The 24,771-nt window shown below is 38.3% G+C and overlaps 1 protein-coding gene across 1 annotated transcript in view; it reads right to left on the reverse strand.

The window, feature by feature from the left end:
• Positions 1–24,771, reverse strand: part of LOC127660067 (GDNF family receptor alpha-4-like) — a 73,231-nt gene that overhangs the window by 26,294 nt on the left and 22,166 nt on the right. The gene's annotated exons all lie outside the window — the stretch shown is intronic.

The raw sequence follows: 24,771 nt of genomic DNA on the forward strand, positions 1-24,771 counted from the left end.
AGCGAACACAGGCTCAATTTAATATAGTCAATATAATCATCAATTTAATCAATTAGAAATTAGCTATAAGGATGAAATCACTATCATACTTGAACACTACCCTCCTGAAGTTTTTTGTCTTGTTTTCCAGTAAAAATAACTAAGCATCCTTAAAAAATTATACATTTTCTTGAGATGCAGAATTACGTAATAGATTTCTAAACTAATTTAATTTCAGAAAATAAATATGGGAATAACACATCAAACTTTGAGATTAAAAAAAGAGGTCTGAACAAAATGCTTCAAGATTCCCCGGTCTCCACTAACAAATGTACATCATTGTGATCTTTAAGAGAGAAAACATCCAGCAATACAATAATCCTGTTCTCTTGTTTAGGTGGCTTGTAAGTGGTACTGTAGCATCACAAACAGAAACCAGCAGACGCAAACATCTCCATTTCCAGGTAATAAGCAATCTGCAATATCAAATATCCATCAGATTTCACAGACCACACTCAAACACTTGCACTTCATTAAATACAATCATATCCCATCTGCTGTTCAAATGTAATTATTCAATTTAACTAACTACAGCATGCAGGTCTATGGTAGGTATTATCTGTTACCGGTGTATGCTGCTCTATATTTCTTTTACTACATCACAGTTCACAATTTCTATAAAGATCCCATGAAATCAAAATTAAGGTTTTGTGACTTTTAGTCCATGTTTGTTAACTTTGAGGCCATTTGTATGCTAGTCTATTGGCTATTTTTAGATAAAGGAATGAGCCATTTTATATGTCTTGTCCCATCTTTCAAAAGGAAATACATCAACAACATAGAGAGAAGAAATCTGCACTTGCCAAGCCATTTCATGTATTTTTTTTAAAGGGGTTATGTCATGAGGAATACAATTTTCCTTGATATTTTGACATTTATACTATAAAGACATACTGTAAAAAAAAAATCATTTATTAAAACCAATCTGCAAAAACACCTCATTCTCTTCTTCTACAACTTTTACATCAATACACCCTTGGCCCTACCCACTTGTGCTTCAATTTGTAAACGGATAGAGAAGGACGAACAAGACGTACTGTGGGCTAACTATTCCTGAACACCAAAGGGGAACCATCTGGAATTTTTCTGTTGAAACATGCACAGACAGACATCTTTGGCCACTTGATAAATATTTTGGGATGCTTTTAAAAGACACAGTGACAAATTACAAAGAGGAGAAGTAATTCTCTGTCATTCAACTGCTGCTTCTTGTTGTTTTGAGCACAAATGCATCATGGACGCCTTCTTTCACCCATCTGTGCTATTTTTAATTGTTGGTGTATGTGAATTTCAGTGCAGAATGCACTGAAAACCACTGAAAACTGGATGTGTCTCCTTTGGACTATGTATGTGTGACATGTGGATTTGTCTTCAGCGTATTTCAGCGTGGATTGCATGTTTATGTAGCTTTCAGTATGGATTGCTTGTGAACCAGTCAAAAAATCAATTCAAGCTTTGCAAAAGAACAGTTAAAGAAGGATGGAGCAGTTAAAAACACTTGGACCTGATGCAAAACTCATGAATATTTCAAAAGTCTTTATAATGTTGTGGAGCTTAGTTCATTCACTTCAGATAGAGTTTCAAATGTGGCTGAATTTGAGGGGCTGCACGAAGTTAGCCAATCAGAACAGTGGGCATTTACTTAGAAGTTTTAAGGAGATGCTTGTGCCAATACTGAGCGTTTCAGTCAGAGGGCCAGAGACAAGGTAGAAAATGATCATATATTGCAAAATTTAAAAAAAAAAACATTATTAACATTATCAGTGGACCTCAGGTAGGATAATGAAACTGTTGAAATATATATATATAAACATTTCATGACCCCTTTAAATGCCAAACTATGTCAATAAAATGTACTTGAGAAGCCTACATCTTAAGATCTTGGGGTGGCTGTGGCTCAGGTGTAAGAGCGGGTCGGCCACTAATCGCAGGTTTGGCAGTTCGATTCCGATGTGTGAATGGGTGATTGGGACACAGTGTAAAGCGCTTTGGTAACTGTTAAGGTTAAAAAGGCACTATATAAGTGCAGACCATTTACCATTTAAAAACAATCATCCTTTTTGTTGAACAAATTAACGGTTTGAATTCTAAAACCCATAGATTTAGGAAAGCATGGGATTCAACCAGTCACAGATCACATATTTATCAAAAGCAAACATATGCATTTATTCAAATAAAATACCAACTAAATAGGACACTCAAAATTACTTTCATATTTGTTGTCAGTGACATAATAAGTTTCTAAATATAAATATAATATAAATTAAATATAAATTTGCATTACAATGAGAGTCAGATTTACTGCATTTGCATTAAACTAAGAGTTGTTTTCTGAAGTTTGACAGATACATTAAATGAAAGTACAGGTTGCTATGCCATCTGTTCATCCACTGATTAAATTGCATGAGAAAAGGGCTCTGAACTGTATTCAAACAAAACAGGAAAATACATTATTTCAACATCTAACAGACTTATGTATGTTCTTGTGTTTTTAACTAAAGAAAAAGTTCAATTAAAACCACATTAAGGTCACATTTTTAGACCAAACCTATTTTAAAAGCTTACTGTTGAATAGCATCATTGCATGACTTTTACATGTCTTTTCATCCATTGGTGTGCTTGGTTGTGATAGCCTTATGTTTTTCCGCTACAGTCGGAAATAGAAGAACCTGTGGGCTGAAATGTTGTATCCAGTAAAACTCAAAGGTTCCTCTGACAGATGCAACCATATTCAAACAGTTTTGTGGAGGCCGGGAAGGCAATGTATCATGACTACAGACATGAGAATAAATCAAGATGACAGCAGGCAAAATTAGACTTTCTATATTTAATTGGAGCATTGTTCAACTTGTAGGATTAGGGCAGGAAAACTCTGATAAAAAAAAAGCAGCCCAGCCACACTCTGATCCAACCAAATGTGATGACAATTCATTATTTCAATTATACATTTATATTTTCCCTTTCTCACCAGGCTAAGATGCATATTAATGAGGAACGCCACTTTTACAGTTTTCACTTCTGATCCTAATGTGTCATTTCTTTTTTTTCTTTGTTAATTCAAGATTTACGCTAATGACTGGAAATTGTGGCCTTGACGAAGGCGTGTTTGAACTTATTCATATGGGAGAGATGTAAAAAATTGTTTGTTAAACCCTGAACAACTGGCCCTTGAGACTGGCTTCTGTAATGTGTGATGATCATTTCTGCTCTAATGACTAGAACTGCACACCGTGATGAATGTGATGTTTTTTCCTCATTACCCAAAGATCTTACACTCGTAGACACCACGTTTGGTAACTATAGTTACAGAACACAATTTGACATGGCTTTTAAAACAATAAAACAACATATTCCAAGTGAGATAATCTGTAAAATCATAATTAGAGTTATTTATTTAAATAACTGTATAACACTTATCTCATTATATAACATTTAAAGTTAACATGAATATAAAATGGACATTTTTAATACAAATAATTTAGTCTCATCTCTCAGTTTGTACAATTATTTTAAAAATCATGTTTGCAGTAATGCACTTACTATTTAATGGAAGTCTATGGGATATAAGGCAAGGCATTGCAATGATCCATTTAAGCTGTGAATGCTCTGCATACTCGAACCATTACAGAGAATGATAGCAGGGATTTTCTTATTAATTTTAATATAAATTCTCTTGTCATTTGTGGTGTAACATAAAGATTATGCACATAATAAAATGTTGGAAATATGTATGTCACTGTCATCAATTTATTCCAGTGTGAAGCGACAGCAGTTTTCTGCAATCTGTGTATTTTGTCTTACTGTACTGGCAGAGTTTTTATAGTCAAAACAGGTGAAAAAATTTACCAGTGCTGAAGAAGTAATCCAAAGTATTTAGAATACATTACTGACCTTGAGTAATCTAACGGAATACATTACAAATTAAATTTTACAGCATGTATTCTGTCATCTGTAGTGGAATACATTTAAAATGTAACCCTCCCAACCCTCAACATGTTAGGCACGTTACAAATCATAATGTAACAACGCTTTAAGCAGCAGCAGGTGGTAATTTCTATCTGATTTGAAATTGCTATACATAAAAAAAAAAAACAATGAAACATCATATAATGTGTAGATGTAGAGCTTTCAATATAGCAAAGGGTGAATATCATTTACCAATCACTCTTTTTTTTTTTTTATTAGCTTTTTTCAACTGTCCCAACTTTTTCGGAATTGAGGTTGCACAAATAAGGTAGGAAAATGGGCATACTTTTAAGGAGTTTGTCCTAAGGTAATGCACTTTGCCTGTATAGCGTATAGAGTTTGGTTACATCATGGATGCAGATATGAGGTGTCATTTGAAAGCTTAGAATTTGAATTTTTCATAGATAACACATCAAATATTATTTATGAATATTTGGGTGGTTCTCTGAAAAATTAAAAAAAAGATTTACAATTTTGTCAATAAATGAATAATGAGCTTTTAAATGTGAGTGTGAAAAATTGCGTGCAGAGTTTTGTTAAATTCTTGTAATCATATTACAGTTACTGACTTTCAATTAAAGTAATTACTTTTAATTACATTACTTGGGTTACAAATATTTAAAAAAATGTATAATTAAAAATGTGAATTCATATGATCATACTGTATGTATGTCTGTTTGCGTTTCTGTGACAGCTGTAAGGTGTGCGACAATGAACAAGAGAAAATAGAAATTATTTTGAATCTGTTGAGTGGAAAAACAAATATTTATGTGACACTTGTTTTACAAAGTAACTTAAAAATAAAGTAGTTAGTAATGCGATTACTTTTTCAATGTGGTAATCAGTAAAGTTATTATAATTCTAGAGAAGTAGTTATTAATTTGTAGTAGATAACTTTTTTAGTAATTTACCTAACACTGATAATATCCAATTATGTAAATCCAATAAACCCATAACTTTCATACGATACATGCAATGATACAAAGGGTCCATTTACATAGAAAAATCTAATTACATTGGAATCGTATAATCATAAGTTAATTTGCCTAGAAAGATTGAGTATGAGTGCTTCAACCAAAAATATGAGCTGCACATTTCTGCTTCTAAACCCCTGTCAAAGATGCTGTTGATAGGGTTTTGAACTTGTTTTTAACCCGAAACATTCCTCTAAGGACCTACATGTTCAAATAAAACAGAAAAACAATTCCAACAAAAAGATGTTTTCAAAAGAGGCTAATATTATGATTGAACATAGGGTGTGTTTCACTCAAAATATGTTCTTCAAACACCTGTAATCATGCAGGCCACAGTACTGTATGTCCAATACGCTTTCTCTGTTTAAAGGCACGTGTCTTTCGGGTTCCAGTGAATGCCTAGTCATCCAATCTCTTTTCAGCCACTCACTTAGAAAGGCAGTTTGCTTATGCAGGCGAGTGCAGAGAGATACGAGAAGGTGAAAATGTAATTTTAGCAGCCAATTCGTAAGATAATCTAATAATATTTGTTAGCTAAAGCGACAGTATTACCCAGACTTTTTTCCCTAAAATGGATGTTGAAGCCTTGAATGCAGAGAGCTTTGAATGTTCACAGCCAGCAAGCAGAATTTGCACCTGAAAACTGATGCTCTTTCCATTTTTCACTCTTAAAAACAAAATATCCAGCCAGTGAACCCATTTTATTTCCTCTGCATGACAAGATTGGTTGATATGTCCACCTTGAATTGGCCTTTGTTTCCTAAGGAAATAATGGAGGGGATTTGTTAATAGCAGAGAAATGTGTTACTGTGCGGTAGCTTTATTTTTTATGTTGTTATCCTGATTATACAACCTGGACAGTGGTGGCTCAGTGGTTGAGGCTCAGGGTTACTGACCAGAAGGTCGGGGGTTCAAGCCCCAGCACCACCAAAATGCCACTGTTGGGCCCTTGAGAAAGGCCCTTAACTCCAGGTTGCTCTGGGGGGATTGTCCCTGTAATAACTGCACTGTAAGTCGCTTTGGATAAAAGCGTCTGCCAAATGCATAAAAAAAAAAAAAAAAAAAAAAAATTATAATCATAATAGACTGTTTTTATTAAAGGGCCTTGTGACAGGGCAGAGGGCAGAGGGTGGGGCCAGGTCGTGATTCCACACACCCAGCCCCTAATCAGGCTAATCAAGCCTCAGAGAGGGATAAAGGCCGAGTGGAAGCTGCAGTGAGAGAGAGAGAGAGAGAGAGAGAGAGAGAGATTTACAGACAGCTGTCTGACACGTTATAATATCATTTATTTTGTCAAGCCAGTTCTCGCCTCCTTTCCATTAATCACTTTACACTGGTGCTGAATTCTGGGAAGGAGGAGGTATGCACCGTAGTGGAGTCCCCGCCACTACCATCCACCCCAACGGGGCAGCCGTGGCCATCCGCCGGAGGACGAAGGATGAACGGCCGCTGACCGCAAGGGGAGGAGGGGCTACCAACCAACCGCCTGGAGCGTTTACCGTCACCCAAAAACGTTCTGTCCGCCAGAGGTCGGAGGTCTGCCTCTGATCCGTCTGTGGAGGCGTGGCTGTCATCCATTAGAGGGTGGAGGAGTGGCCGAGGACCAAGCTACGGCGTGTCGGCCAGTAAGTGTTTTTTCTCTCTCTCTCTCACGGCGTGTAGGTGTATTGATTTTTTGTATCCTTCCCGTTGTCCCCTCCCTCATCCAGGTAGACGAGGATGACCTGCTGGCAGACAGTGCGGAAGGCACGCCCCTCACCAGGGAAAGAGGGTGGGGACATGTACGTCATGCCAGGGGCTCAGAGAGAGAACAAGGGAGGAATGTGACAGGGCGGGGCTGGGTTGGGGATTCTGCACACCCAGCCCCTAATAAGGCTAATCAAGCCTCAGAGAGGGATAAAGGCCAACTGGAAGCTGTAGTGAGAGAGAAAGAGAGAGACAGAGAGAGAGAGTGAGAGATTTACAGACAGCTGTCCGACACCTGTGTGTGTGTTTGTCTTTTTGGTTATGTTCATTATTAAATTATCATTTATATCTTCAAGCCGGTTCTCACCTCCTCCTTTCCATTAATCACTTTACAGGCCTGTTTATTGAGAACAAAATTCAGTATTAATTGTAACACAATTGAACATATATTCAAACTTGGCAAGTCTCTAAGGACATTAACGCCAAACACCATTGGTTCTTATATATTTCATAACTGATTATGACACGTTGAGTTTGAATACAGTATGAAGAAGCCGAATGAGATTTGAGCTAAGCCAACGTGTCTTAAAATCTGTGACAAAATCTGAATGAGCGTTAGGCACACCCCTCCTTTATACCCGTATGTTCGGGGGAGTGGCATGCAAATACCACTCGCCAATTCCCATTGGCCTTTTATAAAAGATCAGAAGGTGTCTTGGGCTTCCAAGAGTGACACCTAGTGTCACTTCATTGACACAACGTTGATTGACAGATAGGGAACAAAAAATATTTTTTTCGAGTGTAATCAGGTTCCTCTATAGTCAAATTTTATAGTTGTCAAATACAACACAACTAGCCAAATCAAAGCTTGACTTGGCATTCAACAAGCAAAACAATACGGGTAGCTTTTTCCTTCTATACTTAAGTGCATACACACACTCACAAACACAGTCTATTTCAGGTGGCTGGTGCCCTGTTCATTTTAGAAACTGAGAAGCAAAATTGCTCAGCAAGAGTTCTATTGATCCAAAAAATGACAAGCTTTTTATCTGAGAGGACCTTAAGTGGGTCTATAATTGTTAAGATGAATGGTACAGTTGTATAGTCTACGTCCTCTTCACTCCTGATTATTATTGTCCCAAATCAGCATGGGCTCACGATTCTACATGGTCTGACCAATATCACATCCAAGCTAACTAGTGAATTATTGGTCAGGTCTGATTTCAGAGTTACCACAAACAAATCAGATTCACAGTGTTGCAAAGACTATGGAAAACATTTACTATTTTGGCATATTCATTTATGGCTAGTACAAGAGATAACTGGACCATGCTAACCTTGACCCATTGAAAAAATCGAATGAAAATGTGTCCATAAACTTTTCTCCACAAACAAGCCTCTTTGAAAAACAGATGGTAAGTCCCAAGATTGCAAGGGTAGTGTGAAGCCCCTGCCCCTCTCCGTAGATCTCCAAGTGAGTCAGCTAATGCTGCATTGGCAGAAGCCAGAATAGACACCATACATCATGAATGCAAATTAAGTGCTTGATTTGACATTTCCAATAAGCCTGTCTCAGTGTACCAGTGGGTTTAGCCAATTAACCATGTCAGTAATCAATTCCTTCAGAGCCCTGTGCTAAGTCCTCACTTCTCCTTGCACATAAATCAAAGACAGATTAGCCGATCAGTTACCCAGATGCACCAAACTAATGACCCACTTTAGAAAGGATAAGGGTAGAAATGAAAGTTAATGGACTCTGGTAGGATGACAGCAACAGAGCTCCTTTTTAACTTCACAGAAAGCTCCTTTTGAGCAAAGAAAATGATGTTGTTCTGCAGGTTTGAATGTCAGTTTAATTAAAACCAGAGAGAGAATGTGTTAAACAGGTTAACAGTAAATGTTGTATAAAAGAGTTTCATTCTTTTGTAAACATAACATTGATTAATTGTTTTGGATGGGAACATCAGGGTTTCCACTTTGAAAATGTTCTGTAACCTTGAGTATCATTATCGATTTTACTTTTTAGGTCCAGTTTGGTACACTTTGAAGGTTTTAGTGAGGGTTTAAGTTTGGAAAATGTGAAAGTTTATTTGAATTTAACAACTTAAACTAAAATTTTCTAGATAGTTAAAAAGGTCAATGACATGATGCACATTTTTGTGTCCAGATCTATAATGTAAATTATTCAAAAACAGATTAAAATGCAATTCACACAATTACTTTGGTACCCCTCTTCTTTGATGAACAAGTTTTCAATTACTGAGTTCAAAGGCATTTTTATATTTCCCAAGTTTTCTGGTTTGTATCACCATGGAACAACCTTATTTTGGTATTTGGGGGGGGGGGGGGACACATTATAAAACTTATCAGTTCGGATCATGAATATTCATTAGGTTACATTACATTTGCATGGTAGCCCTTGCTGATTTGCTGAAAGGCAGGTAAATTTCCGTTAGCCATAGTATGATAACCGCTTACTAGTAGTGTGTTCGTTTAGTTCACAGCCACAGAAAACCTCATTAAGTGACATAACATTCCGCCAATAGTCCTAGATTATTTGTTGAATGGTGGCAGGTAAATCTATACTCTAGCCATAGGATTACCGCTTATACCGCTTATGCGCTCATTCAGTCCACAACTAACAAGATTTCTGCTTGGTTACATTATATAGTTGTTTTAGGGTTGTTTTATTTTATTAAACTCATAAAATTTAATAATCATTCCAAAACAAACCTGACAAGGAAGAACATAAATTGGGGATGCAAGATAAAGCATCTAAAAGCTTGAGCAATAATTAAAGGTGCACACAGTAATTATTGTTTTTATGTGATCTTGGACTTACACTGACACCTAGTGTTGTGGATGCTGCATCATTCAAACATAGTTTTCAGTTACCAATGCCATTGTAGAAATTCACAATTCACAGTCGGCTATGATTAACGTAATCCATGAGTTAAATTGTCCAATAACAGAGCGGTTACTGAGATTAAGAGATAAATACTTTGCATCCTAACATGGCAGCCCCCGTGAGGAGACCATTTCCTTGTAGAATAAAACAGCTTTTGTAAGGTTACTGATATGACTAGAGTCTTCATCTCATGTGATTTTATACATATGTTTCAAAGTTACTATAAATTTTTTTTAGGAGTTTTGTTTTAAAATTAATTACTGGAGGAAATAATTACTGAGTGCAACTTTAATCTGTTTGGCAAATTGTTGTCAGCATCATAAGAATGAGACGCTTTATGCATGTGGCTGCCTGCTGCATGTTAATGGTATTTGTTAAACCTTAAAGACAGCATGAATCTTGAATAAGTTTGGATTCAAAGCTCATCTCTGAGGTCGTGGCTAATGAAGGCCAAACCGCACATCCCTGAACTTTACGTCAAGCACAGAGAATCAACATGACACATTTTTTTATGTCAGTGAGAAAATATTTTAACCAACACAAAAAAAGTTTCATTATACACAAAGCCAAAAGAAATTATATTAAATTTGGAACACCCAATCAAAAGTTTCAGGGCTTTAAACATGAACAAGTGAAAATACAAGACGTCATGCGCAAGCAGAAAAACCAGCGCAGACACAATTACTCAATTGGCCACAAAAAACACTTACTAACATCAAAGGGAAATAAATTGCTCTTAGAAAATTGAAACAGCACAACATTTTAAGATGTTTCCAAAAATGTAGGAATCACAACTATACCAATCTGTATGCAGCACATCAAACATATTTTTTTGTATACCAGAGATACAGCCCAGAGCAAAGACAGATTTGCTTGTACAATGTTTTGATAGAGAAGCAATTTCCAAAAGTCAGTTCCTGGGGAAATACGTCCTCGTCTTCCTCTGCAATGCAGCTTTAGGAGAGAAAATAAGAGATTTTATATCTGCTGTTCAATGTAGTGAAAAAGTTTCATAGTTAATAACTTTTTTAACCTCTTTACTTGTACTCCTACATACCTGCTTAAAAGAAACCTGACTTTGATTGAGCATGGCACTGTTTAAAAAAAAAAAAACTTGTAATCTCCAATATGTCACTTTCCTCATTTATAACCAATGCTCAAATGAATAATCTGTGAAAAATCATAATTAATGGGGTGCAATATTATTCATGGTTATAACATTGTGCCCTTAGCGCTAAATGAAAATTGGCTGCATATCAAGGCTGATCCAATATAATCAAGCAAAAAAACTTTTTTTCATTTGTTCAGAAGTTGACAAAAATGATCTTTCTCCCAAGTAACATAAAAATTATCTTTCTCCCAAGTAGCATAACAGAGAAGCAAGTTGCATTTTATCTTGAAAACTTTGCTGTTGAATGGAAACAACATTAAGGCCACCTAATGTCTTCGAACAGTCTGCATTGAATAGACCTTGAATCTCGTAAATGCCATGGCAATATAACGCTGATCGCTCTGAAAAGCAAATGCTAATCAGTCTGTCCTTTTGCATTGAACACAGTGGCTTTCCTTTAATCATGTACTTTGCCTGTGATAGATGCCTGTTCCCCACGGCTCACTTCTATCAACAAAACATTGGCTGGTGATTTATCTGCTAACATCGCATGAGCCGTGTTATTCTCATAATCTCACATAAAAACAGGCAGGCATGCAGTTCCCTACAGAAACACAAAATCACCTGGTGCAAACACAAACATTTATTAATTCCTGTTTCCGCAGCTACCTGATTTGATCAGATAAGATTCATTGCACCTGATTGAGGATTTGTTAGTGCATGTTAACGAATGCCTACATGTGTTGTGTTGCTCAAAATACTTTTGAGGGTAAACACTTGAGACTAATCCTGGGTGGTATGACAGTATATGCTACACAATGGTAGAAATGTGTCATATTCTGCTAGCTCCACCATTTATTTTGTGATGTATCCACAGAGCTTCTGGCACAATGCACAAGAACTCATAAGAAAATCTGATCACAGATGAGACATCAAGCCAGTAAAACTAAGATATTCTAATTTGACAAGGAATTATTTTTCTTATTGCTAAAAATTAACATTCTGCATTGGTTAGTGTTTTTACATAGACTACAGCAGTGCTCAGTGCATTAAATCATTAACCAGATGAACTATCTATCAATGTACAACATTTACATATCAAACTCAATCAGACAGCCAACCATTTCTATAAACATCATTCTAATTTGACAAAAATCTGGGGATGACTGCAGGCACAGCTCCGCCGGGTACGCCCCCTGAGACCGCAAATGCCGTTCTCACGGCACTCTGCCGCCAGATCTCAACAGTGTGTCCGCAGACCCCCCGCCTTCAGCCCTACACCGGACCTCCTCCTCAGTCGCTAACCCGCCCCCTGCCGGGTGTGCGGAGCAAGGTAAGTGCTTTGAGTCTCTTCATAGCACTAGAGCCTCGGGACGCACCCTTGCCTCCCAACGCCATACTACCTGCCCCACTGCGAAGCCCCACCGGGTACGTCAAAAATACCACGGAGATTGGATGCGTGGCTTTCACTTCCCAACCTGTCACACTGGCTGGCCCGGACCATTCGACTCGGTTACGCAATTCAGTTTGCCAAGCCCCCGCCCCCCCTTCGCGGGCGTCCGCTTTACTGCAGTACAGGGCAAACATGCCAAATCCCTGCGCACGGAAATCGCTACTCTTTTACTCAAAGACGCGATAGAACCTGTCCCTCCAACTGAAATGAAGAAGGGTTTCTACAGCCCTTACTTCATTGTACCCAAGAAAGGTGGCGGCTTACGACCGATCTTGGACTTGAGAGTTTTCAACCGGACTTTGCTCAAACTCCCATTCAAAATTGCTCACGCAAAAACACATCTTAACTTGCGTCTGGCATCTAGATTGGTTCGCAGCGGTAGACCTGAAGGACGCGTGCTTCCACGTTTCAATTCTGCCTCGACACCAACCCTTTCTATGGTTCGCGTTCGACGGCCAGGCATATTAGTACAAAGTCCTCCCCTTCGGCATGTCTCTGTCCCCTCGCGTCTTCACGAAAGTCGCAGAGGCAGCTCTTGCCCCGCTCCGAGAAGCCGGCATCCGCATAGTCAATTACCTCGACGACTGGTTCATTCTGGCCCACTTACGAGAGTTACTATGCGCTCACAGAGACCAGGTGCTCAGGCACCTCAGCCGCCTGGGGCTTCAGGTCAACTGGGAATAGAGCAAGCTCGCCCCGGTTCAGAGCATCTCTTTTTTCTGAATGTCAGCACGCCTCACCAATGAGCGTGCGCAGTCGGTGCTGAGATGTCGCGCCGCTAGGGTTGATGCATATGAGACCGCTTCAGCACTGGCTTCAGACTCGAGTCCCGAGACGAGCATGGTGCCGCGGCACACACCGGGTAACGATCACCCCCACCTGCCGCCAGACATTCAAACCTTGGACAGACCTCTGACAGGAGTACCCTTGCAGCAGGTGTCCCGACACGTCTTGGTCACGACCGACGCCTCCAGATTGGGTTGGGGCGCCGTATGCAACGGGCTCGCAGCTGCGGGCCGTTGCAGACCATTTCCGGCTCCTCCGAAAAATCCTGAATGAACTCGATGTATTTCCTCGCCTTTATACCTGTATGTCTGGCGACGGGGTATGCAAATACTGTCTGCCAACTTCTCATGGCCTTTTTTCATAGATCAGAGGCATATTTGGCACTCAAGAGAGACCCCTAGTGTCGCTTCTCCGACACAACGTCTCGTTCCCTCCATCAGGCACATGAGGCATGAAGGACGGGATTATTAATATTATGGTCTTGCCCAAACCCCTTATCTAAACCGATCAGTGTGTAAACATGATAGGAAGCTGTTGTGTGTGACTTAAGTAATTGTATTGTATTAGATGGAAACGATGTCCAGCAATGTCATTGCTGTAGTGAAAGTCGTACAAATTCAAACAATCCTACGATTTTATACGAATAGCCAAATTTAGAAAAGTTGCATTAGTCCTTACGATTTCACATTGAGAGTGTGTAGCAAATACTATATGTCTGGTATTAGTGCAAAAACAGCTGGATAGTTGGATAATTCACCCGAATTTGCTCATTATTTACTCACCTCATGCTATTTCAGATGTGTTTGTCATTCTTTCTTCTGCAGAACACAAACAGTGATTTTCAGATGAATATCCCTTCTCTGTAGGTCCATACAATGCAAGTGAATGGTGACCAGATCTTTCAAGCTCAAAAACTCACATAAAGGCAGCATAAAAGTAATACATACAACTTTAGCTTAAATATATGTCTTCAGAAACTATATGATATGTGTGGGTGAGAAATAGATGTTTAAGATATTTGTATGAATAATATTTAGGTCCTTTTTTACTTTAAATATAAATTTTTACTTTCACTTTCGCATTCTGAAACTGAAAGTGGAGATTTATTGTAAAAAAAGGATTGAAATATTAAAGCACTGGAGTCGTATGAATTCATTTTAAGATGCCTTTTTGTGATTTTTGGAGCTTGCGAGGTCTGGTCACCATTCACATGCATTGTATGGACCAACAGAGCTGAGATATTCTTCTAAAAATCTTTGTTTGTGTTCTGCTGAAGTCATACCCATCTGGGATGGAATGAGGTTGAGTAAATGACGAGAGAATTGTCATATTTGGGTGAATTATCCCTTTAAAGGAATAGTTCTACCAAAAATGAAATTCTCTCATTATTCACTTCCAGATTTTTTTTCTTTCCTCAGCAGAACACAAAAGAAGATTATTAGAAGAAGATAGACCTCTGTCAGGTCCTTATAATAGAAGTACACGGGTGCCAGCACAGCAATAAATTAATCGATATGTTTGTGTAAAAAAAAAAAATTGATAATTCAAACGTTCCTATCAAACGGTTTGTAATATAAAACTTTGGTTACGTTTCCAGCAAAAATAACTATATAGTGACATTATAGTAACTATATATTATCATTATTGTGTTATAAAATGATTCATAATGTGATTCTAAATTTCATACCACCCACCCTTACTTCAGGTTATGTAAGGGTGGGTCGCTTGCCAAACTAGCAGCACAAGACGTAGGACAACAGGCAAATGCACCCAATAATACTTCAAATCACTGCATTCTTATTTAATGATCACAAAGAACCTGAAAACGGTCTTGTGGAGGAGGAACGGCGAAAGATCGCAATTAGTTACACACAGTTTACTTCCTCTAAAGATGAAAAGAAACATTCCAGCCATTTAGCCAAGATACAGTAATAGGTGTCATGAACCCCGCTCCTCTGCTTCTCCCCGCATCGTCTAGCACACACACGCACACTCCCTCACTCCGCCCCCTCGAGCTTTTCACGCTCTTTTTGCTCGCTCGAGCCCTCACGCCCACTTTGCTCCTTCTCGCTTACATGCTCGTAGGCAATCTCCCTTCCTCGAGTTTCTCACGCGCTTCCAATCCTCCTGCACATTAGTTTCACCTGCACTCGTCTCAATCACCCCTTTATTCGTTACACCTGCACCGCTCGTTAGTTCCCCTATTTATATCACAGCACATTCGTTTCACACCCGTTGGTTATTGTATTTAGATTCCCGTGTCTTTGCCCCCCGCTAGTCTCATCTAGTTTTGACCCCCCTGTGATTCGTTACCCCTTAGCTTGCCAGCTCTCTTGTTCCCCTAGCTCCCCTGTTTAGTCCTTCCCGATACTCACTTTGATTCCCCGGCTTTTGACCCTACGCTTCCCTCGATGACGATTCTCCCTCTGGATTTGCCCTTTGTACTTTTGCCTACTTTGCTTTTATTTAATAAAGCAGTTTTTTCCCGACATTGTGACTGTCTCAACTTGTGTTCGCTACAATAGGTGGGTGGTTGAACTCTGACAGTGAGCATTTATCCCTGTTGCAGGAACAAAAATGCGATAATATGAGTCTTTTGTCCATACTGCTACTGCTCTCTTAATGCAAGGCCAAGATTGAGCAGACTGCATTAAAGGGATAGTTCACCCATAATTCAAAATCCTCAACAAAAATAATAAAATCTCATGAAAATTTGCCATTTACCCTTTCCAGGCCACCTTTATGGCTTGAATGGAGTAAAACCAGCACTAACACAAAGATTGAGACGTATATGTTTGGAAGTTAAAATTGATAATTAAAATGTTAATGAATAATAGAACAAACTCTTGTTATGCATGCATTTCCACTCTTATCCATTCTGTTGTAATTGCCACCTTTACGGTTCCCTCACAATCATTTTACTAGACTGACAAAACATATCCTCAGGATATATAAAATGTGGGGGCACCTACATACATTTGTATTCAGAAGAGACTGTGTTCTGAGTGAATGAGTGTTTAATTTGAGCCATTCTGCCATTTTATAAAACAAGCATTAATAACAAAATATATATTAAAATCAGGTGTAGACTTCGTTACAAATACTGACGGATCGTCAAGTTCATGCTCAACACTCACCGACAGCAGACTTTTATATTTAGACAGGTTATAGTGACATTTCTGTAGCATCAGAACCTGTTGGTTCATAATAACAATTAACTTATCGCCACAATGTCCTTCACTGTGCACAGGAGAAAGAAAAAGCGTGACTCATAAAATTGTTGCGGTTGTTGTGTGGCAGAGAGACTAATGTTATTTAAAACCGCCCGGGCAGCATCAGGCCTCTAATGAGTAATTGTGCTCAGCAGTCAGCCTCTTTATTATGCAATTATTCTCATGAGTAATCAGCAGTCCACTTATGAACATTTTATAGGCTTCGTAAATTTTTTGGACTAAATAGCCAAAAATGTACTGTAAATGTTGAATGCTTTCAAATGTACAGTACTGTATATGACGATATAATTATATTACTGTAATCTGTTACTGTGATACATTGTTACAAAGGCTTTGTTTACATGGGTTATAATAATCTGACTATAACCTTACATTAAATTCACAATAAATATTTCAACAGTTTACATTTTTACAATTTATAAAGAAAATGTGAGTAGTGCTTCTCCATGCAAAAGTCAGCTATTGATGCTAGTGTGTTCTGGTGGTTGCTAGATGGTTGCTAACTGGCCCAGGTCCCTACATTATTTATGTAGTTTTAGTTTTTTTGCCCATTTTATCTCCTGGCCAAAGTTATGGCTTTGTTCAAAACAGAAAGTTGCACCAATTACTTATGATTAACTCTTATACATAAGTATTTACTATTATTAGAAGAAATGTCAGCCCCTTCAAGAGCTAAGGTGAAATGTTTAACTCTGAGATCTCCAAACAGAGCGGAAACTCCATAAGAGGCAGAGTAACTCCAAAAGGGGGCAGGGTTACACAAGAAGGGGCAGACACTTCCACATATGGTTAGGGGCTCTGTATATCTTTGATGGTGGTTTGGAGCTCCCGCCCCTTTTTGGAGCTTGCCCAACAACTATATTATAAGGTAGTTGAGCAATGCATTAGCAATGCAAATAAAAGCTGAAAACACAACGGAAATAAACACAGCACAGGAAAAATAAGTCAAAACACAATTAATTAGGCCACAACACAGCAAGAAATAACAGAAAATACATATTTTTTAAGCACTGAGAGATCATTTGGCTGCCTTGAAAATGCAGAGAGCTGTTTGTCCCACTGGAAGTCAGTACAAGAGTTCCCCAGTCAACGTGTCATAAGAGAGTGTTAACAGGGGAACTGAGCATTTCCCCTTAGTGCTTTTGCATCTAAGCGGAAGCTACAGTCCATTTTTGCGGAAGCAGGACACCTTATAAGAGCTGCTGGTACACAAGAATAGCTGAAGGAACAGTGACGTTATTTTTGCATTATTGCCCAGTAAGTTTTCGAGCAAATGTTGACGTTATGTGTGTGTTTGTCTTTTTGGCTCAGATTTAAATAAAAAATTTACATCATCAAGCCGGTTCTCTGATACACCGTAGCTTGGTCCTCGGCCACTCCTCCAACTCCTCCAATGGACGACCCCGGGCGGATCGGAGGCAGTCTTTCGGCCCCTGGCGGATGGAATGGTTCTCGGGAAACAGCAGGGGTCTCCCCCGGTCCTGGCACCTATTCTCCTGCTCCAGGCGGTCGGCCGGATATATTTTATATTTAATATTTAGCGGCTTGTAGGGGTCTCCCCCTGCCCCTGGCAGTGGCCTTGACCGCTCCAGGCGGTCGGCTAGGAGCCCCTTCTCCCTTCGCGGTCAGAGGCCATTCGTCCGCACTCAGGCGGCCGGGCCCTTCCATCCCCCGGCAGATGGCTGCGGCTGCTCTGTTGGGGTGGATGGTAGTGGCAAGGACTCTACTACACCGCATCCCTACTCCTTCCCGGGTTTCAGCACCAGTATAAAGGGATTAATGGAAAGGAGGAGGCGAGAACCAGCTTGACAATATAAATAATAGTTTAATATAAAACTGAAACAAAAAGATAAACACACAAAGGTGTCAGACAGCTGTCCGTAAATCTCTTTCTCCATCCCACTGCAGTCTCCAGTCTGCCTTTATCCCTCTCTGAGGCTTGATTTGCCTGATTAGGGACCGGGTGTGTGGAATCACGACCCGACCTCGCCCTCCGCCCTGCCACAAATGCATATTTTATTAACCATATGACCTAACCCAAACCCCAGCTCTAAACCTAACCATCAGTGGAGTAAAAATGTTATTTTATAGAGAAAATGTCATTTCGGAATCACGCTCATCATAACTCACCGTTTGTGCTAAATCAGTAGTGTGAATATAATAAATATATTCACGACTAAATTGATGCAAACATGCCTGATGGTGTATGGCACTTGTCAGTAATTCGGCTGAATAGGGTTGATTTTAGGGTGCATGAACTTTCCGAAGCACAAGCTGATTTCCTGTGTGATGATGTTGGAAAACAATTAAGCTAATATAAAAATTTGTTTACATAGTGATTAGCTTGAATTTTAATAACATGGACCTTGATTTATGTGTTTATATGCAATTTACCCTTGATATTGCTTTTCACTTCCAAACTGTCATGAGTGGTGCTCTATAAGAGAGAGCTAACAGGCTGCCATGCTGAATAATGCAGCTGGTGTGAATCTGAAGCAGGCTGACAGACTTCATCACAGGCTCTCTGTCACAGAGGGCAATTGTAGCAGCAGAGGGCAGGCCTGTGTATGGCAAGTATTCCATCAGTAAGAGAGATGAGTGCTCTGTTTGATGAGACTCTTAGAGGTCTGTCACAAATTGATCTCTGTCATCCTCCGCGCTGCTCGGCAGGCTGCATAAAACATTACCAACCCAAAACATCACAAATCAGCTGCAGAAAACTGGCTTGCAGATAATTGTTTCATAGTTGTTTATTAGAGGCTGCACAAATTACTGATGGCTGATCCCAGATCTTCACCTGAACTAACTTAAAGGGATAGTTCACCCCAAAACAAAAATTCTGTCATTTTTACTCACCCTTGTGTGGTTCCAAACCTGTATGCTGTACTTTTTTCTGTGGAACTCCAGATCATTTTAATCTGTCAAGCTCCAAAATGGACAAAAAAAAAAAGTAGTCCATATGACTTGTGCGCTATATTCCAAGTCTTCTGAAGTCATATGATAGCTTTGTGTGAGGACCAGGCTGATATATAAGTTGTGATTAATCCCAAATCTTCTAAAAAAATATATAAAAATATTATTCGTAATATTCAGTTCTGAAAAACGAAATAACCAACCGCTGTTGACATGAATGACATCAAACCTGTTGCAGCGCTTCAATGTACCTTTTTTTTTTTTTTTGTCTAAACGCAAATAGGATTTCAGAGCATCAACAGAGGCGTAAATGTGAATAATGTCTGTTCTTCAAATAAAGGTAACGTGTGGCTTCAGAAGACTTGGAATACCAAGCAAAAGTCGTATGGACCACTTACAGGGTGCTTTCTTTTTATTTTGCACAATATGTTGTAGGGAAAAGTGCTGCATGAAGATTTAAAAAATTCTCCTATTGTGTATTCTGGAGAGAAAAAAAACAGCATACAGGTTTGGAACAACATGAGGATTAGTAAACAATGACAATTGTAATTTTTGGGTGAACAATCCCTTTAAATTTGCCAGGGCCAAATGGAAGCACGTTTATTAAATAACATTGATATTTAGAAGAAAATAAAAACACTGATATAATTTGTCCTGTTTTTCTGAAATCTGCTTCTCCTCTGGCCAGCAAGGTGTTGAAAATACATACAGCATTTTATTTAATTATTTATTTCTCTGATATATAATAAAATCTCATGAGTTTTCTCATGGTGACAACCAATTGTAAAAGAACTACACCAAAACAAATTACAGATATAAATAGAGCAGAAACGACAAGAATATGAGCCAATCGCAGCAACTATAAGGTCATCCGACAGAGGGCACGGAGATGTTTTGGAGCGCATTATCCGTCACAGGTCCCCTGAGATTGCGCGGCATTCCACATGGCTTCAATTACACACATTTCTCAGGTTTTATCACAACTTGCTGCATTACAGCACTCGGCTGATCCAACAGCCATCAGAAATTAGCAACATGAAAACACATGTGAGTGGAGGGACATGGTGTAGAAGCACTTATCTGAGCTGTTTTATCACTTTAATTAACAACTTAAGATCTTCAAATTTTCACTCGCTGAAAATACAGATTGTACCATGTTGTAATAAAAAATAGATAAATGAGAGGATGTAGCAATCAATGCCAGGTCAGAAAGCAGGAATAGGTTTTTAATCAATGTCCTAGTGGACAATTATGGGAAAGAATCATTTCCTAATCATAAAGTTAATAAAAAAAATGTTTTTAAAAACGACTGAGAGAGGGTGGAAAGGAAATGCTATTGAATAATTGTTTCTCTTTTCTTCTTGCTCTCTCTCTCTCTCTCTCTCGATTCCTAGAATAAAACAGTTGGCACAAACAAGGGGCCACTTTAACAGTCAACGGCTGAAATAGGTGCATAGGTGTTGGGGATGTTTTTCTCCATAATAAGAATAAGAAACCAGCTTTTATATTTCACATACAGCATCCAATCATCTGCTAACATCTCACCATGTACAGTAGGTGAGCTAATATTATTCTGTAATGAACACTTCAGAGGAAATAAACTTTATAGCAAAGGCTTGTTGGGGTCAGATATCCTCCAGGAGTGACACCATGACTGTCCAAAAGCTAAAAAAAAAAAGAATATTGCCTAAGCTGTCACAAAAAAAATCTGATTTTTAACTCTCATCTGACAGATCGGATATTGTTGCAGACGTGTAACACATTATTTTCAGACATTATTGTATGCTGAAACAATTTTTCTTTATGTCTGTACATATAACAATGCTATTCTGGAGGAACAACATGCCAATCAATTATGAAATGTCAAGCACTCATTTTACAGCAAAGAGGCAAACATTAGTCTTCAAACATAATGATACATACAAAAAATGTCCATTAAGGTTATCATAAAAAGCTTAATGATACAATTGAGGCTCCTTTTGTGCACACGCACACACATTTTAACAATGTAGAGGACATCAATGGTAATTATTTGGTTGAATTACATTGCATTACAGATTTAGCAAAATGCAGTGCAATAAAAGGCAAGAGCGAGCCTCTCCAGTATTTTAAGAAGGGAATAGCGGTAAAAGAACGAGGATATTTTATCTGTAATGTGTACAGGAATATTGATTCTGAATAGACGTACACTTTATGGAACTTCTTTTTGGATTAAAAGCTTAGCCAGAATAATTACATTCATCTGTGTGGTCTGTATAAATGTGGTCAAATTTATGTGACAAAAAACATGGTTACTACAATATTACTATAGTAAAACCATGGTTAATTTTACCCAGAGCCAAAACTCTCTACTCCCTGACATCACTGTGAGGCAATCAATCTTTCTATTTATTTTTATTTATTATTATAAGTTGTATTAAAAGGAAATATTAAGAGGGAGAAGTGGGGCAAAGGAGGGAATCTAACCCAGGACGTCTGTTTGACCAAAAAAAAAAACATCCACACTGTCTAAACACACACTACTCCATTGCAGCAACACGGTTTGCCTTTAATTAGATTGTAATAAGCATTGTAGTAACTACATATTTGCTTGGTTTTTTCTATAGGTCACTTGAATTTGTTTTAAATCATTTGGCATGACGTTATGGTGCCTTGAACACTGTTTCCTTAAGAGGTCACAAAGTCTTTGCCTGACTGCGCAGTGCCGCAGAAAGACAGCTGCCTTCGAATTTTGAACATAGAAATCAGGTCCAAATATGGTAAAATACTGTAGCTTCATTGATAATGAAAACATTCTTGTAAAATTAGAATGGATAATTCAATGGAAATGGGAGAATAAACAGTCCATCAGAAGGTCTGGATTGATTTTCCCTCTGATTCATTGCTTTAGGATTTCAGGCATGTCTGTATAAATATGCACTGATCAAAAGAGTTGATTCATCCATTGTGTTCAGGAAATAGTTGTATCATTACTTTCAAAAGTGGCTTAATTTATATGCACGTGGCAAGTTGTTAATTGCAGTGATGTTGACTTGCATTACCTCACCAATATGGTCTTCTTTAAGGGCTAAAATTTAAAGCACTCAGCCATCTTCACCATCAAGGGGCTTGTAATGATATTTCAGAAAGTTTAACTTAATTTATAAAAACGACACTTCTGCATTTATAAAGTTTGAGATAGCTCAGCTAGTTTTGCAAGCTAGCAACCAAACTACCAGTTTAGCTCCCAACTCTGCCTAGAAACCAACACTCTGCTGATTCTGAGACCTTTTTGTCTAAAGCCGTTTCGTCAGAGGCCATTTTGCCTGATGTTGGATAATGAAAATCCATAGACTTCCTTGACAGAGGTTTTCTTGATGTGTAATGTGTAATATAGAAGAATGCCAATGTGCAAGAAAGTTTTCTCCGGTTTTATTATTTGCATACAGTGTTTGCTTTTTATGCCATAAAACATGTTGAGAATGTTCATGTACAGTATGTTCAAGATACTAAAATATTTTCATAAATATTAATATCTCTACATGTTTACCTTTCCCAGTACTTGTTACAGTAGGATTGGTGTTGCACAATTCTTGCATGCCACAGGCTTTCAAGAAGAAGAAGAAAAAAAAGGGAAAAAAAGCGATACAAGTAATTGGGGGGCCTGTGGGATTTGTGTAGCGACGCCCCTGCCATCACTGAAAAACATAAAACAAGTATTCAATAATGACAGCGATAAAATACTTTATTAATCGTAAAAATAATATGCTTAAGTATGCAATATAACAATTACAAGAAGTCAATTTCAGAAGTCATACATATTAAACATGTCACACTAACTTCACCAGACAATGTAGATACATCTTGATCAGTTAACACATAAGTAATGTTCGATTCATACAAGCTTGACCAGCAATATTAGCTTCAGTAACCCTACCAGAAAACACATCCAAGCATTATAGCAGGTAAACAACTTCGCCAAACAGATAACCGATAAACATCCATCTAGACTGCAACAATGCTGTCCTGAACTGTGCTTGTGTGACTGAACAGCATAATTAGTTAGAACATGAGATAGCTGGCACTTCTTTCTGTGTGTGCGGACATGACGTAATGATGCAAGGATGAATGTCATAAGCCAGTGATTTTGCATCAAATCGTAAATAAATAATAAGTAATCCCAACTGCTCAAAATACTAATAATTTTTATATGTTTAACATAGTGAATTGGGGTAAGGTAAGGACATTGTTTTGATTGTTGATCAATAATGGCAATTTGTCCATTTTTAACAAAAAAAATCTTACAAAGTGCAGCTTTAATTTTGAAAAATAAATGGATTCAGAGCACTTTGGTTATGTTTTTACGAAGGTTGTAGCGAGACATCCAACAACAGCTATTCAAGCTAATTATAGAGTAGCAATGTGCCACTGTGCGAACGTGGTTTGTGTGGCATTAAAAATATGACAAGTATTATGAACAGTGTGCAGCCTGTCAGCAGGCACTTGATAGCTCCCTCATTAATGGCTCTTTTGTCTGATCTGCACAAAGTGTATCGGGTCATCTGTAGGTCACTTTGAATGTGTTTCACTGAAGAAAAAAAGATTTTTAGATTATTAGGTGATGGGCAAAGTCGGTCAAGTCTGACCTCGGTGTCTCTTTAGAGAGAATTTGGGGCATATGAACATCATAACTATACATCTAATCTCAATCTGTACAACTCTAGTGTCACTTTGTAGCAGTAAGAGCCTAAAATGTACATTTACATTTATGCATTTGGCAGACGCTTTTATCCAAAGCGACTTACAGTGCAATTATTATAGGGACAATCCCCCCGGAACAACCTGGAGTTAAGTGCCTTGCTCAAGGACACAATGGTGCTGGCCGTGGGGTTTGAACCAGCAACCTTCTGATTAACAGCCCTGTGCTTTAGCCATTACGCCACCACCACACCAAACTCTAAAACTGCATACTTATTACTGCATACTAATGTTTTTCCAAAACCTAGTAAACTAGCTTACCATTTGGGCTAGGTAAAACTATAGTTTTTCAGATTAATCACGGTCTTTATTTGAATGACCCAGATAGTGATTCCCAAAATCGATCTTTTACTCTAGGACCAACTCTCTAAAATGAAAGTAAATCACTAACATATGCTTCTACCTTTCACGCTATGCAACTAAAATTGTCTGTAATTAGCCACTGTCTTGTACATGTTTGGTTTGACTCCGATTCAGTGAAAACACAGATAGCTGGAAACAAGTCATGGGTAAGTATTTTGAATTGGACTAAACTGAAAAATTAGCTATCATCAAACGAGTGATGATCTTCGTGTGTGACTTTTTAAAATATTTATCTGTATAATTTCTCAACATCTGAAGTACATTATTTTGTTGTGGATGTCCCAATGTGTATAAAGTGAGCTGAATAATAAAATTATATTTTGTTTGCATTTGATTGTGTAAAATAGAGCACATAATATCGGAATATTGATCGCAGACAATATTCCACAGGGCCAACAACAGTGAATCGTAACATTACCAGTAACGTGAATCATGATACAAGTACCATGGTAAAGATTAAAGTTCTATGGTATTACCACCCGATACCTTCACTGTACCACTTTTGTAATCGTACTACTTCTTAATGGTACCTTGACTGTAGTTTAACTACTTTAAAATTAAGAGTAGCTTTCAAAGTAGCTTCCTAACCCTGTTTTATTGTA

Source organism: Xyrauchen texanus, chromosome 19 (assembly GCF_025860055.1).
Source record: "Xyrauchen texanus isolate HMW12.3.18 chromosome 19, RBS_HiC_50CHRs, whole genome shotgun sequence".
NCBI classification, from domain to species: domain Eukaryota; kingdom Metazoa; phylum Chordata; class Actinopteri; order Cypriniformes; family Catostomidae; genus Xyrauchen; species Xyrauchen texanus.